Source organism: Lethenteron reissneri, chromosome 2, assembly GCF_015708825.2.
Source record: "Lethenteron reissneri isolate LAM-NWPU_2019-01 chromosome 2, ASM1570882v1, whole genome shotgun sequence".
Taxonomy (NCBI): Eukaryota; Metazoa; Chordata; class Hyperoartia; order Petromyzontiformes; family Petromyzontidae; genus Lethenteron; species Lethenteron reissneri.
Window position 1 is genome coordinate 14,318,848 of NC_083780.1, and position 13,053 is coordinate 14,331,900.

Sequence of the window (13,053 nt, forward strand, 5' to 3'; positions counted from 1 at the left end):
CAGCGGACGACGTTTTTAGCATTCTCTTTTAAGAAAAGTGGGGTTATCTACACTCTTAGGTTTTTTCAGTAAAGTCACGTAGGTAAAAATAAAAATAGAAGAGTATTAATCCTTGCAGTCACGAAAGATTCAAATCTGGGTTTATCTACATTTTTCATTCAGTATTTCAGTTTCCACCCACACAAATAAAAACACTACGTAAAACACAATCACGTTTAAGGAAAAAACAATCACGTTAAAAAAAAAAACAGGAACTTTGTGAAAAAATATGCCGAGATTAAATGATTTTTTTGATACGAAAATCTAATAAATACATTGATAAAAACGATTGTATAATACTTATATTAAACTAAATTACTTAAATGTGAGGAAAGGGGGATGTTAGTGTATTCACTACATTGGAGAACACGACATGTCCAGACATTAATGATTACATTTACACCAAAAGTTTATGGGCACTCCGTTCTCCATTACATAACCTGTAAAAACAAAATTCAGTTTTACATTATAGTCTATGGACATCCTTTTATATATTCTGCCCGTCCGTTTTAGTTTATCCGTCGAAAATATCCGTGGAATATAATAACGTTGAACCCACATCCACCTCGGTTAACGCGTGAGGTAAACCCGTGAGGTAAACTATTACACAGATCACTGAAACAATAACCCCGCGAATGCCACGTACCGATAAGAAAGGCGAGAGAGTTCCGACGGAGATGTAAGCGAGTTTACTTGGCCTTGAGTGCCGTGGAGGACAACGACGACGCGGGGAGGAGAGGTGAGAGGCGGCGTTGTCGTAGTTTCCTCACGACGTCAACGCGGACGGATACACTCGCGTCGTGACACCGAGAGCTTCAGCAAAAACACAGCCATTCTCATCCAACAGCCGTGAAAGGACAAGCTGCCACGGCGGCGACCCGACAAACACAAAAAACTAAAACAATGCCGAAATCGCAAGTGATGACAATGAGTGGTGGCGCAGGGATTATTTTGTTGGCGCGGACGTCGCCCACCGCCGTCAGTGTGGCGCTGCACGGCGACGTGGAACTTTCGCGCCGCGGCGATTTTGCCGCCTCCCCTTCTGATTGGTCGGTCACGGGCACGTGACGCCTCCGAGTCGTCTCACCTTGCGCGGGAGTCAGGTGGCTGGGACTAACGACGCAGACACCGGTCACGTGCGGACACCGGTCACGTGTTAGAGACGTAGATACCGGTCACGTGCGGACACCGGTCACGTGTAGACACCGGTCACGTGTTAGAGACACAGACACCGGTCACGTGTTAGAGACGCAGACACCGGTCACGTGCAGACACTGGTCACGTGTTAGAGACGCAGACACCGGTCACGTGCAGACCAGTCACGTGGACCACAGCCACAGCACCACCAGTCGCCTAGACCACAGCTACAAGGCCCCTGGTGGCCTAAACAAACACGTTCCTGCGGAGGGAGCTGGTAGGAACGTTGGGTTGCTCGGTCAATGGCCTGCAGGGTCAACGGCGGCGTGGTGTATTCCGCAAATATGTCCGACTGTGAGGGCGGGCACAAGCCGGCGTGAGTAGGTGAAACGTTGAGTTTTATAAGGACACCACGGGGTGACCAGCCCCTCCCCACCCAGCCCCACCCCTCCCACCCCTCCCCACCCAGCCCCTCCCCTCCCACCCCTCCCCACCCAGCCCCTCCCACCCCCCACTCAGCCCCACCCTCATCACCCAGCCCCTCCCCACCCAGCCCCTCCCCATCCTCCCCTCCCCACCCAGCCAAAACCCTCCCATTTTTGGATGCACGACGGACGGACACAAGAATCCCCTGTGGGCTGGTGTAACCAGGAGGTTCCTACCAGTAAAGCACAGGTCCTCGAGTAGCCACAGCTATAAATAGAGGGTCACCAGTGATCTCAACTCTATCCGTAGAGGCACCGGTGATCTCAACTCTATCCGTAGAGCTGATCTCTAGGCCACACACAGAGCCATCATCAGCGAGCTCAACTTTTGACTACAAATCCGCCAGCGAGCTCAGCTGCGACTGTCAAGTTCTGTGTTACCTGCAAAGACCCGGAGCGACTTAAAGCTAAACCCTCGCTCTGCAAGGCCACGGATGCCCAACGTAACGTGCTGGTGAGTTTCCGTCGGAATAATCGTGGTTGTTATTACGTGCAAAGCAGCAAGACATCCTGGAACTTCGTTCTCTTTTTGTTAGTTCGTACATTCAAGCGTCGGTGGTCCAATGGTTCCCACAACGACGTTGTTGACCCAACGTTGTTGCTCCAACGTTGTTGACCCAACGTTCCTCCAACGTTGTTGGCCCAACGTTGCTGGCCCAACGTTGCTTCAACGTTGTTGGCCCAACGTTGTTGGCCCAACGTTGTTGGCCCAACGTTGTTGACCCAACGTTGTTAACCCAACGTTGCTCCAACGTTGTTGGCCCAACGTTGCTCCAACGTTGTTGGCCCAACGTTGTTGGCCCAACGTTGTTGACCCAACGTTGTTGACCCAACGTTGCTCCAACGTTGTTGACCCAACGTTGTTGACCCAACGTTGTTGGTCCAACGTTGTTGACCCAACGTTGCTCCAACGTTGTTGACCCAACGTTGCTCCAACGTTGTTGGCCCAACGTTGCTCCAACATTGCTCACTTTGGCAAGGGCCGGCAGTGTGGGCACGACGGGAAGCCCGCGGTGGCGATGACTGAAAGAGCCCGAGTCGTCGTCGGCGGCGTTGTGTTGTGCTGTGCTGTGTTGTGCTGTGTTGTGTTGTGCTGTGCTGTGTTGTGTTGTGCTGTGTTGTGCTGTGTTGTGTTGTGCTGTGTTGTGTTGTGCTGTGTTGTGCTGGGGGTGCTGTGTTGTGTTGTGCTGTGTTGTGTTGTGCTGTGTTGTGCTGTGCTGTGTTGTGTTGTGCTGTGTTGTGCTGTGCTGTGTTGTGCTGTGTTGTGTTGTGCTGTGTTGTGCTGTGCTGTGTTGTGCTGTGTTGTGTTGTGCTGTGTTGTGCTGTGCTGTGTTGTGCTGTGTTGTGCTGTGCTGTGTTGTGTTGTGCTGTGTTGTGCTGGGGGTGCTGTATGGTGTTGTGTTGTGTGGTGCTGTGTGGTGCTGTGCTGTGTTGTGTTGTGTGGTGCTGTGCTGTGTTGTGTTGTGCTGTGTTGTGCTGGGGGTGCTGTGTTGTGCTGTGTTGTGTTGTGCTGTGCTGTGTTGTGCTGTGCTGTGTTGTGCTGTGTTGTGCTGTGCTGTGTTGTGCTGTGTTGTGCTGGGGGTGCTGTGTGGTGTTGTGTTGTGTGGTGCTGTGTGGTGCTGTGCTGTGTTGTGCTGTGTGGTGCTGTGTTGTGTTGTGTTGTGCTGTGTGGTGCTGTGCTGTGTTGTGTTGTGCTGTGTGGTGCTGTGCTGTGTTGTGTGGTGCTGTGTGGTGCTGTGTGGTGTTGTGTTGTGTTGTGCTGTGTGGTGCTGTGTTGTGTTGTGCTGTGTGGTGCTGGGGGTGTCACGTTACTACAGGCGGTGTTGTGCTGTGTTGTTGTGTTGTGCTGTGTGGTGCTGTGCTGTGCTGTGTTGTGTTGTGCTGTGTTGTGCTGTGTTGTGTTGTGTTGTGCTGTGTTGTGCTGTGTGGTGCTGTGTTGTGCTGTGTTGTGCTGTGTTGTGTTGTGCTGTGTTGTGCTGTGTTGTGCTGTGTTGTGCTGTGTTGTGTTGTGTTGTGCTGTGTTGTGCTGTGTTGTGCTGTGTTGTGCTGTGCTGTGTTGTGCTGTGTTGTGTTGTGCTGTGTTGTGCTGTGTGGTGCTGGGGGTGTCACGTTACTACCGGCGGCAAGCGACGAAGCGAATCTCCTTGGCGCGCTCTGTTGTGCCTCGCATCGGGGCACTGCTAACGGTGCATTCGATTGTTGTTGTTGTTTTTACTACAGAAATAACGTTTAAAAACAAAAAACCCCGTTTCTTTTGAGAACAATTGCACGTGTTTTCCACTTACAAAGACAAAGATCGCCCGTGTAGCCTTTTAATAGACTGTTGGGGCAAGTGCTGTTAGCGAGCACCTATTAAGGCCGGAATGGTACACGAGGGGGGTGGGTGACCAGCACCACGCCCGGTCGACCTTTGTCTCCCCAGTGGCTATATTTACACACCACTGCACCAGTTTCTCATTTGCGTCTGAGTCGACCTCGGGGAGGCCCATGACCGGTTCAGATATAATCGTCACTGGTGTTGGCCGTGAGCGGGAATCGAACTCAGGTGGCCGGTTTCGCTAACCGCTGCATTTTTCCACTTAAACCACCGCAATACGTGCTGCTTAAGAGGAGTAATGCCAACTCCACAGTCGAATTACAACCACGCATTGCGATGTTGCCTTCAGTAACTCGTCAAACAGGTTACGTGCTTTCTTACAAGACGACCAACAGCCGCTTCGCGTGATGCATTACATGGGGACGTTCTATGTCTTATAGTACCGCGTGTAAACTACCCGGCAAGTTCAGCGTGGGCTCAAGCAAGCCGGGCTGCTGATGAGAAGACTCAATGCAACGTTCACTTTCACGTGAAGAAACGGAGATCTCAAGGGGTTGGTATTTGTATTGTCATGAACAATCTGTCAGAGCGACGCCTCGTGATGATGATGATGATTGTTGTTACGTGGTCGGTGTTTACAAGGAGTGGTGGTGGCATTACCCGGGTTGCGAACTTGGAGTTATGGGCCATCCATTGGGTCGGCAGCAAAAATCTGTCACAACTTGACCCCCCCCCTTCCCTGTACGACTTCCTACAGCCCCCCCCCCCCCCACCTGGGCACGTTCGCCTGACCCCCCCCCCCCCCGCCACCCCCCGAATCCTATAGAACGGCCGATATTTAATCCACGCAGAAACGATCAAGGATTAGTAATATAATATTCACGTTGTTTAAGCAAACAGATAGTCCACCGCCGGACTATCTAACTCATTTGAAGGCCAATGTAGACAAATTATTATCGAGGCCGCCCCCCCGTTTCCTATGCGTACATTGTCAGTAGACCCCCCCCCCATACGCAAGCGAACGCATTTGGGTGAACCCCCCTCCATGCGTCCGTACTAAGTGGATGACCCCTTTGCTTCTGACCTGTAGCCTGAGGTTAGGCCGTGAATCACCGTCGGGAATCAAGAGCAGAGATGTTTCCCTTTGCTTTGTTTTATTTACCAGGTAAAGCCCACGGAGCTATTAGCGCATTGACACAGACGATTTGGCCAAACGTGATAGTTCATCGAAGTGGCTTATATCATAAATAGGAATTCATAGCAGCCAAATAATCTAAGCGCACGTTGTCTAAATGTGGAGGGCAAAGCCGCAGAATCTGACAAAATAAAAAATTAACCCGTAAAACAAAGTTTTTCACTATTAATCCTTTATATGCGTGGCATCGGTTTTATTTTATTATTCATTTCTGTTTTTCTTGAGTAAGAGTTTCATTTTTATCACATTGGTATTTTAAATTAAATATGAAATTTTTGTTTTCCTAAAAAGTGGAAAATTTTGGAAATTTTTTCACAAAAATAAATTGTCACGCACAACGAGTCTGTGTGCAAAATGTCAGCTCGATTGGATCACGGGAAGTGGGTTAAAAAACGACCGAAAGATTTGCACGGTCGTAAGCGCGCAAGCAAGCAAGTGAACTTAATATAAAGGATTTAAAAATACATGCGACCACAGGGAGAACATGCAAACTCAAAAGACAGCACACAGAGATGGTTATTTCACTTATTTTAACACTGGCGTTAAAACATTGTAATAGCTGTATTATTAACGTTAATGGTTGATCTATTATCAACTTCTATTTCTCTTCTTCCTTGGTGGGGTCACCTCAAAATCTGTTGTTTACAAAACCCGACCAAGAACCCCGATTTAATTCAGACGAAACACAATTGGTGAATGTTCAAATATTACATCCGTAATCTTTAAATGAGTCCTAAACGCATTGCAAGATAATTCATGCGTGAATTAATGTGAATGGAATTCGGCTTCAATCATTTGTTAAATAAAGCTATGTGTCCTGGCTTTTCGACCACCATGTATTGCAGGCATCGTCAGGGTCGGGATCACACCCATGCCCTCCCGCACACAAAGCAAGGGAGATAAGATCTCCTCATGCCACGGTGTCCCCAGTACCCGAGGTGACATTACTTTCGTGGTTATAACTTCCCTACGTTGCCCAATGAGAGTGAATTACGTGACGCCCGTTTGAAACGAGTGCCATTTTATCAAGTTATTAACTATTATTAGCCACGTAAATATTGAAAACCTTAGGTGTTATCAGTGTCTGCTCTGGCTCATGTCAAGTCTGATATCCGCAGGCTTCCCGGGGGTGATGTCTGCTCAGAAGAGTGATTATTCAGCGTTGTTTCACGCTCATGCCGTTCCGTAGCAGAGTTGATTGCCTGGGTGAGCCCACGTTGGTGCTAATTAATGTAACACGACGGTGTTTGTACGCGCTGCGGCATTGCAGGGTGGACGAGCGGTGGGAGGGGGGGCATCTAATTATACACTCCCAGTCACCTGTCTTAACTTATTTTACAAACTCCTTATTAAAAAGTTAAAGTGAGTGATTTCTTGCTCAGGTTAACATTGAGGCGATGCTCATTATCTGTTTGCAGCCCTGAGCCAGTGGTGGAAATTCCACATTCCTATGGCGGGGCGAGTCTTCTCATAGGACAGCCACTGTTGATTTCCCCACAAAGTGGTACTGTATGACAGATGGCCTCTGCTTGCCGAGATGTCTGCAAGGTTTCTATAAGCCCCTCGGGCCTGAACAGTTTCTGCTGTGGATATCAAAGCCTTTTGTCTATACACTGCCGGGTGAGGGCCTCGACAATACTTCATTACACTGGTCACTGTGGTTTGTTGACGGCATGGAGCATAGACATGGGGCTCGTAGTGCTGTACAGCAAAGCATTTTGTTTTCTGCACTGCCGTGCCGAGCCAAATATGTTTTTCTGTATTGGCGATTGAGCACATGGGCCATGATTGGTGTTAATTTACTTATTCACTGATTTATCCAGGACCGCCACACTGAGTCACAGGGCTATTTCAGATAATTTCCCACACACACGAGGGGAAACGCACTCCATCCCCGTGCAGATGGAAACAGATGGCAATTAGTCCACTTGCTGTACTGCCTTCACCTGGTGAGCCAGGGTATGGCACCTTGACACGCACGGGAAGGGAGTTTAAGATTTGTGCAATGGATTACAGGCCACATGTATAGCTGCTACCACCTGGTTAATATCTCGACAATGTGTACCTTCATTCCAAGAAATAAGTCTCTCATTTGCAGTGTTTTGCGTGCAATGTGGCACAACATTTGAAGAATGCGACAAAGGTTTGTGGTGGGAATTTGCACCAATTAACCTCTGCTCCTAAAAAACGAAGGGACGATCACGCACCTAGGGGCATCTCTTAAGCCCGTGCATGGTTTGTAGATTTGCACAAAAATTGTGACGATTACAGTCCCATTGGCCACGGTGACCTTTCTTTTACAGACAATGACCTTGAGTCATTTCAGAGTGGATATGTCATGTAGTTAGAGCACAGTACGATAAACCCTGCGACTCAGAGATCAGTTCCCGGCCGAGGCTAACACCAGGGGTGAGTGAAATCTGAGCTGGTCATGCACATTCCACCTCCCTCCCTTCACTGACCAACGTGAAGTATGGTTGAAAAAGCTCCATGACTCACATGCAGGAGAAAGCCTTTGTCTACCATTGCATTGAGTTGTCATTTGTTGCCTAAGTTACCTATGTTCTAATTTAGTTGTCTCTTGTTTATGGTATTCTCATTGGGTTTTTACTGGTGTGTCAGTGTTTTATTGAAATACTTATATTGCTTTACCTCCTATGTACAGTGCTTAGATATTACCAGTTTGAAAGGCACTTTAGGAAACTGAGTTTATTTTGAGTAGTATGGTTTATTTAAGGCAGTCAAGGCCACACTGCCCACGTCAGAATAATAATCTTTATTTAGACTGCGGGAGGAATCCAATGAGCTATAACGCAGTTTGGGCGGCTCAGAAAGTCGCGACAACCGACAATACAAATCAAACAATATCAGTGCAAAAAAGAGAAAAAGTCAAGCAAGTGTCTTCATATAAATAAATAAAGTACATTAATTATATCAGTCCGATTTACCAAGCTTGGGCACGGCAGCAAAACCCACAACAGTCCCAGACAGATAACACGCAGTCCCTCAATAAAATGACAGATTAACATTGAACTTTAGAGAGCCTCTCTGCTTCAACTCAGTTTACACAGCGCTCAATCAACCACCACCACCACACTGCAAGTCAAAACACTTTATATTTTTCCTGCTTCCCTGCACTGCTCGACTTTGGAATTCCCTCCTGAGAGTCGCTTCTTCCCAGGCTCCTTGAATAAATAACTTTGCTCGGTTCAATAAATGTGTTACAACTCTTATCGATTACAACTTTGATGAGTGTCGTTTTGTTGGTGGGCCCCTTTTGACTTTGCGGGCCTTTCCTCGGCAATTGTGCAGACAACAGAAATAACAAATCCACGCCACCGACAATGGCACTTCCCGTCACGGCAGCCAACTAACACCGCAAATGTCGAGATAACAACACAAATATCGAGATAACTATACAAATGTCGGGATAATGACACTTCCACCCCGGAGGTCGGGCAAAGCTTGCGAGCCTTGAGCAGCAGTGGAGAGAGAATTCGCGAACGGCTGCACCCTCCACATTCCGGGCGTCGCACCGATCCCTGCAAGTCTCTCTCCCAAGGGTTATTTTAATTTTAACATTCGCCATCCGCAAGCGTGTGCCCGGCCACATGCCTTCGCACGCCGAAGTGAATTGCCCTCTGGAACGAGCGGTCTCTAATAATAACCTTTATACACCACGTGGAGTGGGTTTTTGATTGATATTCGTCATCGGGTCGTGGTCTCTCGTCCTATCTGCATTGTCAACGTAAACTCTAAACGCGTCACCGACTGCATTTGTCGGCGTCTTTATCTTTATTGGGCAATTAAAAACCTTGCGACACTTTTTATCGCGTTATGTAACCGGGCGTGCATAGCGCGATTCTCATGCCCCTGCTTTTTTGGTTTGCCCCAGGAATCTTGGGATTCGGTAACATAGAGATGCGGTATTGGCATAACGAGGTTGTTGTTACAATTTATTCTCCCATCACACGGCTGTGAAAAATAACAACGCGTTCAAACTCGTTTTAGAAATACAAATTAGACGCAACGTTTATGATGGTTCGATTGGCTTTTGTATTGAACGTCAGGAAGTTTAGCGGTGGGGTTTGTTGTTGTAGATGCGATTCAGGAAAGACGTACATTATACAAACGGAGCAATGTTGAATGGAAGGAAATGCCATTGATCTCCAAAAATGCGGTGTCATTACGCTTCTGACTCCACCACCCCAGTTCATGCCACCAACTCGACTTTCTTCTCCAGCATCGAGTAGACTTCCAGTATGGGGGTTTTTATTTTGGTGTCTTCCGAGTTCGTATAATTCATCCAACTAGAAACGTTCAGAAAATTGTTTTGAAAAAAGATTTGTACGGCAAAAATAAATGCGGGGGTGGTGGTGGGGGGGCGAATGTCATTCACGTGATGGTCTCTTGGTCTTAAAAACAAGGTATTTACGACAGAGCAGAGAAGTCGAGAGAAGAAATCCCCCTACTACGTACACTCAGCCGGGGATTATCATCCTTAGACTGGCAAGTGGACGCTACAGAGCGGGTGAAATAAGTGGCATGAGTATCCACCAGAGATGTAGCATACTACTCCATTGAGTGAATCTCCCTTCTCGATGCTGAGCAGTAATTGGCGGTGGCTAACCCTGAGCGTGTTATCATCGGCCGTGGGCTATTGTCGAAAACGACCGCAACCCATTGGTCTCATCCCGTCTAGCGACAGGATGTTCATTGTACTTGGGAATGTATCCAACAGTTAATCATCGTCATTGTCCGTGGGCAATCCGGTGCTGGATGAAGACCTCCCCAAGCCAATGTAATAAATCCAACTCACGCCTGCACACGAGGCTATTTCATGGCTCCGTTATCTCTGTGGGTGTCATTTCTTTGGCTGCCACTGGCGTCATTCATCACCATTGGCCATCGTCCCTTATAGCGATAAGGAACTTCTCTTCATCCGAGACAGAGTCTGATGCCATAAAATGTAAGATTATATCTCTGCTGTGATGTATGGTCCCATCATTGTCACCTAATGGCGACCATTTGTGAAATGATCTAGAAATCAACACTTTTTTTGCTGCTTTCACGCTGAAATTGCTCGATGTTACATTTCAGCAATTAATATTTGTTCGTTAACAAAAATGGGTCCCAAGCATGTGCTCTGTTTATGTTACTGTATTCCATATCTCCCTTTACGCTTCATTGCCAGTGAGTTGTCTAATGGATTGGGGCAGTGTTCTTCACGAATATTCAGTGTGAGGGCTGCCGCCACACATTTTGAAATCCATCGTTGGGGTTTGACAGCAGCATGACGATGATCAAGTTTTGAAGTTTCATTTATTAGGTATAGCTCTGTGAGCCACGCGGCTCTTAAGTCGGGTGCAACCGCAACAAACAAAATATGAACACAACATCTTAAAGCGACGACGCGTAACAGAAACATCCTGGAATAAATTATGGGGGGGAGGGGGGTCACTGTGTGTGTCTTGTGTTGAGGGTCCGAACGTCAGGGGCCACACTAAAGTCCACCAGAGGCCCGCGGGGCCTTACAATGAAGAACACCGGGATAGAGTGTTACCCCTTGTAATGATGAACACCGGGATAGAGTGTTACCCTTGTAATGAAGAACACCGGGATAGAGTGTTACCCCTTGTAATGATGAACACCGGGATAGAGTGTTACCCCTTGTAATGATGAACACCGGGATAGAGTGTTACCCTTGTAATGATGAACACCGGGATAGAGTGTTACCCTTGTAATGAAGAACACCGGGATAGAGTGTTACCCCTTGTAATGATGAACACCGGGATAGAGTGTTACCCTTGTAATGATGAACACCGGGATAGAGTGTTACCCTTGTAATGAAGAACACCGGGATAGAGTGTTACCCCTTGTAATGATGAACACCGGGATAGAGTGTTACCCTTGTAATGAAGAACACCGGGATAGAGTGTTACCCTTGTAATGAAGAACACCGGGATAGAGTGTTACCCCTTGTAATGATGAACACCGGGATAGAGTGTTACCCCTTGTAATGAAGAACACAGGAATTAGACGATCCATTCACAGGCTAGTTGTCTAAATAAAACAGTAGTCATACACAAGAGTATGGGTTATCAAGTAATTCACTATTATTGGCTATTATATAATCGGTACGAATAAAGTTTTGGCACATTGTAGTGGGGCCAATTTATGTTCTGGCCCATGGAATAACATCGATTGCTGCTGCTGCAGTAGTAACAGCAGCAGCAACAGTAGCAGCAGCTACTGCTGCTGCAGTAGCAACAGCAGCAGCTACTGCTGCAGTAGCAACAGCAGCAGCTACTGCTGCAGTAGCAGCTACTGCTGCAGCAGTAGCAACAGCAGCAGCAGCAGTGCCGCGTGTGTGTGGGGCTACCGGCGTGCTGATGAGCGTGGCACCACTCGACCCCCCCCCCACCACTCCTCAGTCTCGCGGCCCGTCATTGGCTGTTGCTTCCCGCCCGCCTTTAGCAACGCGCCCTCCGATTGGCTGGCGCGCCTTGCATTTCCCACCGCACACAAACTGCACCGGCTGCTGAGCATTTTTGTAGGCGAATTTTTTTTTAAATGAATACATTCGTTGATTTTAAAAAATACCTTCAAATGAGCCCATACAACAGGCTACGCGATTAGCGCCGTGGCCCAGAGTACACACGCATTGTTTAATGCTGATGGCGCGCGTGTTTGATGGGCCTCCGAATTACGTAATCGATGCAGACATTCACGCAGGCGGGAATCGATTCTCGATTCAATGCCCCCCACCCACCCACCCCCCACTTTGAGCACGCTGCACAGAAGCGAACTTCAGTTTTGACTTAAAACTTTTCGTGACTGCAGGAATTCATATTCGTTGGTTCTTTCGGTAAAGTCACGTAGATAGAAGAAAAGATTATAAAAAATAAAGTGAATAAAATAATAAATAAACGCTAATGTAGAATGTAGCCTGGTTCTTAATCGGAGTGAGTACTGGCAGTCTATAGTAACCTGGTTATTAAGTTTGGTGAGTGTACTGGCAGTCTATAATGTAGACTGTAGCAATGGTTATTAAGTTTGGTGAGTGTACTGGCAGTCTATAATGTAGACTGTAGCTTGGTTTTTAACCTCGGTGAGCGTACTGGCAGTCTATAATGTAGACTGTAGCCTGGTTATTAAGCTGGATGAGTGTATTGGCAGTCTATAATGTAGACTGTAGATTGGTTCTTAAGCTGGGTGAGTGTACTGGCAGTCTATAATGTAGACTGTAGCAATGGTTATTAAACTGAGTGAGCGTACTGGCAGTCTATAATGTCGACTTATTCTTGGTTCTTTCAGTAATACAAATTAAATAAAAAAACAAAAACCATGACGTTTCGATCGTAACACAAGCGGTCGTCATCAGGAAAAGGGGGTTTAGTCTCTAAAAGCAAACTGTTTATAAAGGTTCATAGATAGATGGGCTACACCCATTTCAAACCTTTAAAACATCCTGCCTCAGCAGCTTTCCCACTAATTTTTTCTCCTGATGACGATTGCTTGTGTTGCGATCGTAACGTCGTGGTTTTTTTGTATTTTTTTGTAATTTTCTTTGAACCTATCTACGTGACTTCACCGAAAGACCCGATAATATGAATTTCTGCAGTCACGAAAGCTTTTTAAGCCGTTATACCTTGTGCAGATTTGACTATGCAGTTCAATGAATGCATGTAAACATTCTTTTTGTTCACTCTTTTTTGTTGTTGCTAATAGAAGGGGGTCTCCCTGAGATGCCATTTGCCTACTTTGTGGGTGTCATGTGAAAGCAGTTATTTATTGTATTTAGTCGCTTTGTATAAATGCCAATGGAGATGACTATAACATTCAAATGTCACCGATTTTCACTTATCTGGGTTTGCCCA

At 47.0% G+C, this 13,053-nt stretch overlaps 1 protein-coding gene across 3 annotated transcripts in view; it reads right to left on the reverse strand.

Annotated features, from left to right (window-relative positions):
• Nucleotides 1–11,587, reverse strand: part of SYCP3 (synaptonemal complex protein 3) — a 27,909-nt gene extending 16,322 nt beyond the window's left edge. Inside the window, exon 1 of one of the 3 annotated variants that reach the window (XM_061549743.1) lies at nt 686–1,108. The gene's annotated coding sequence lies outside the window, so the exon portion shown is untranslated. Of the gene's footprint in view, nt 1–685; nt 1,110–11,555 lie in introns of those variants that run through there. The other 2 variants (XM_061549758.1, XM_061549752.1) reach the window with 2 other exon arrangements.
• Between the last annotated feature and the right edge of the window lie 1,466 nt (nt 11,588–13,053).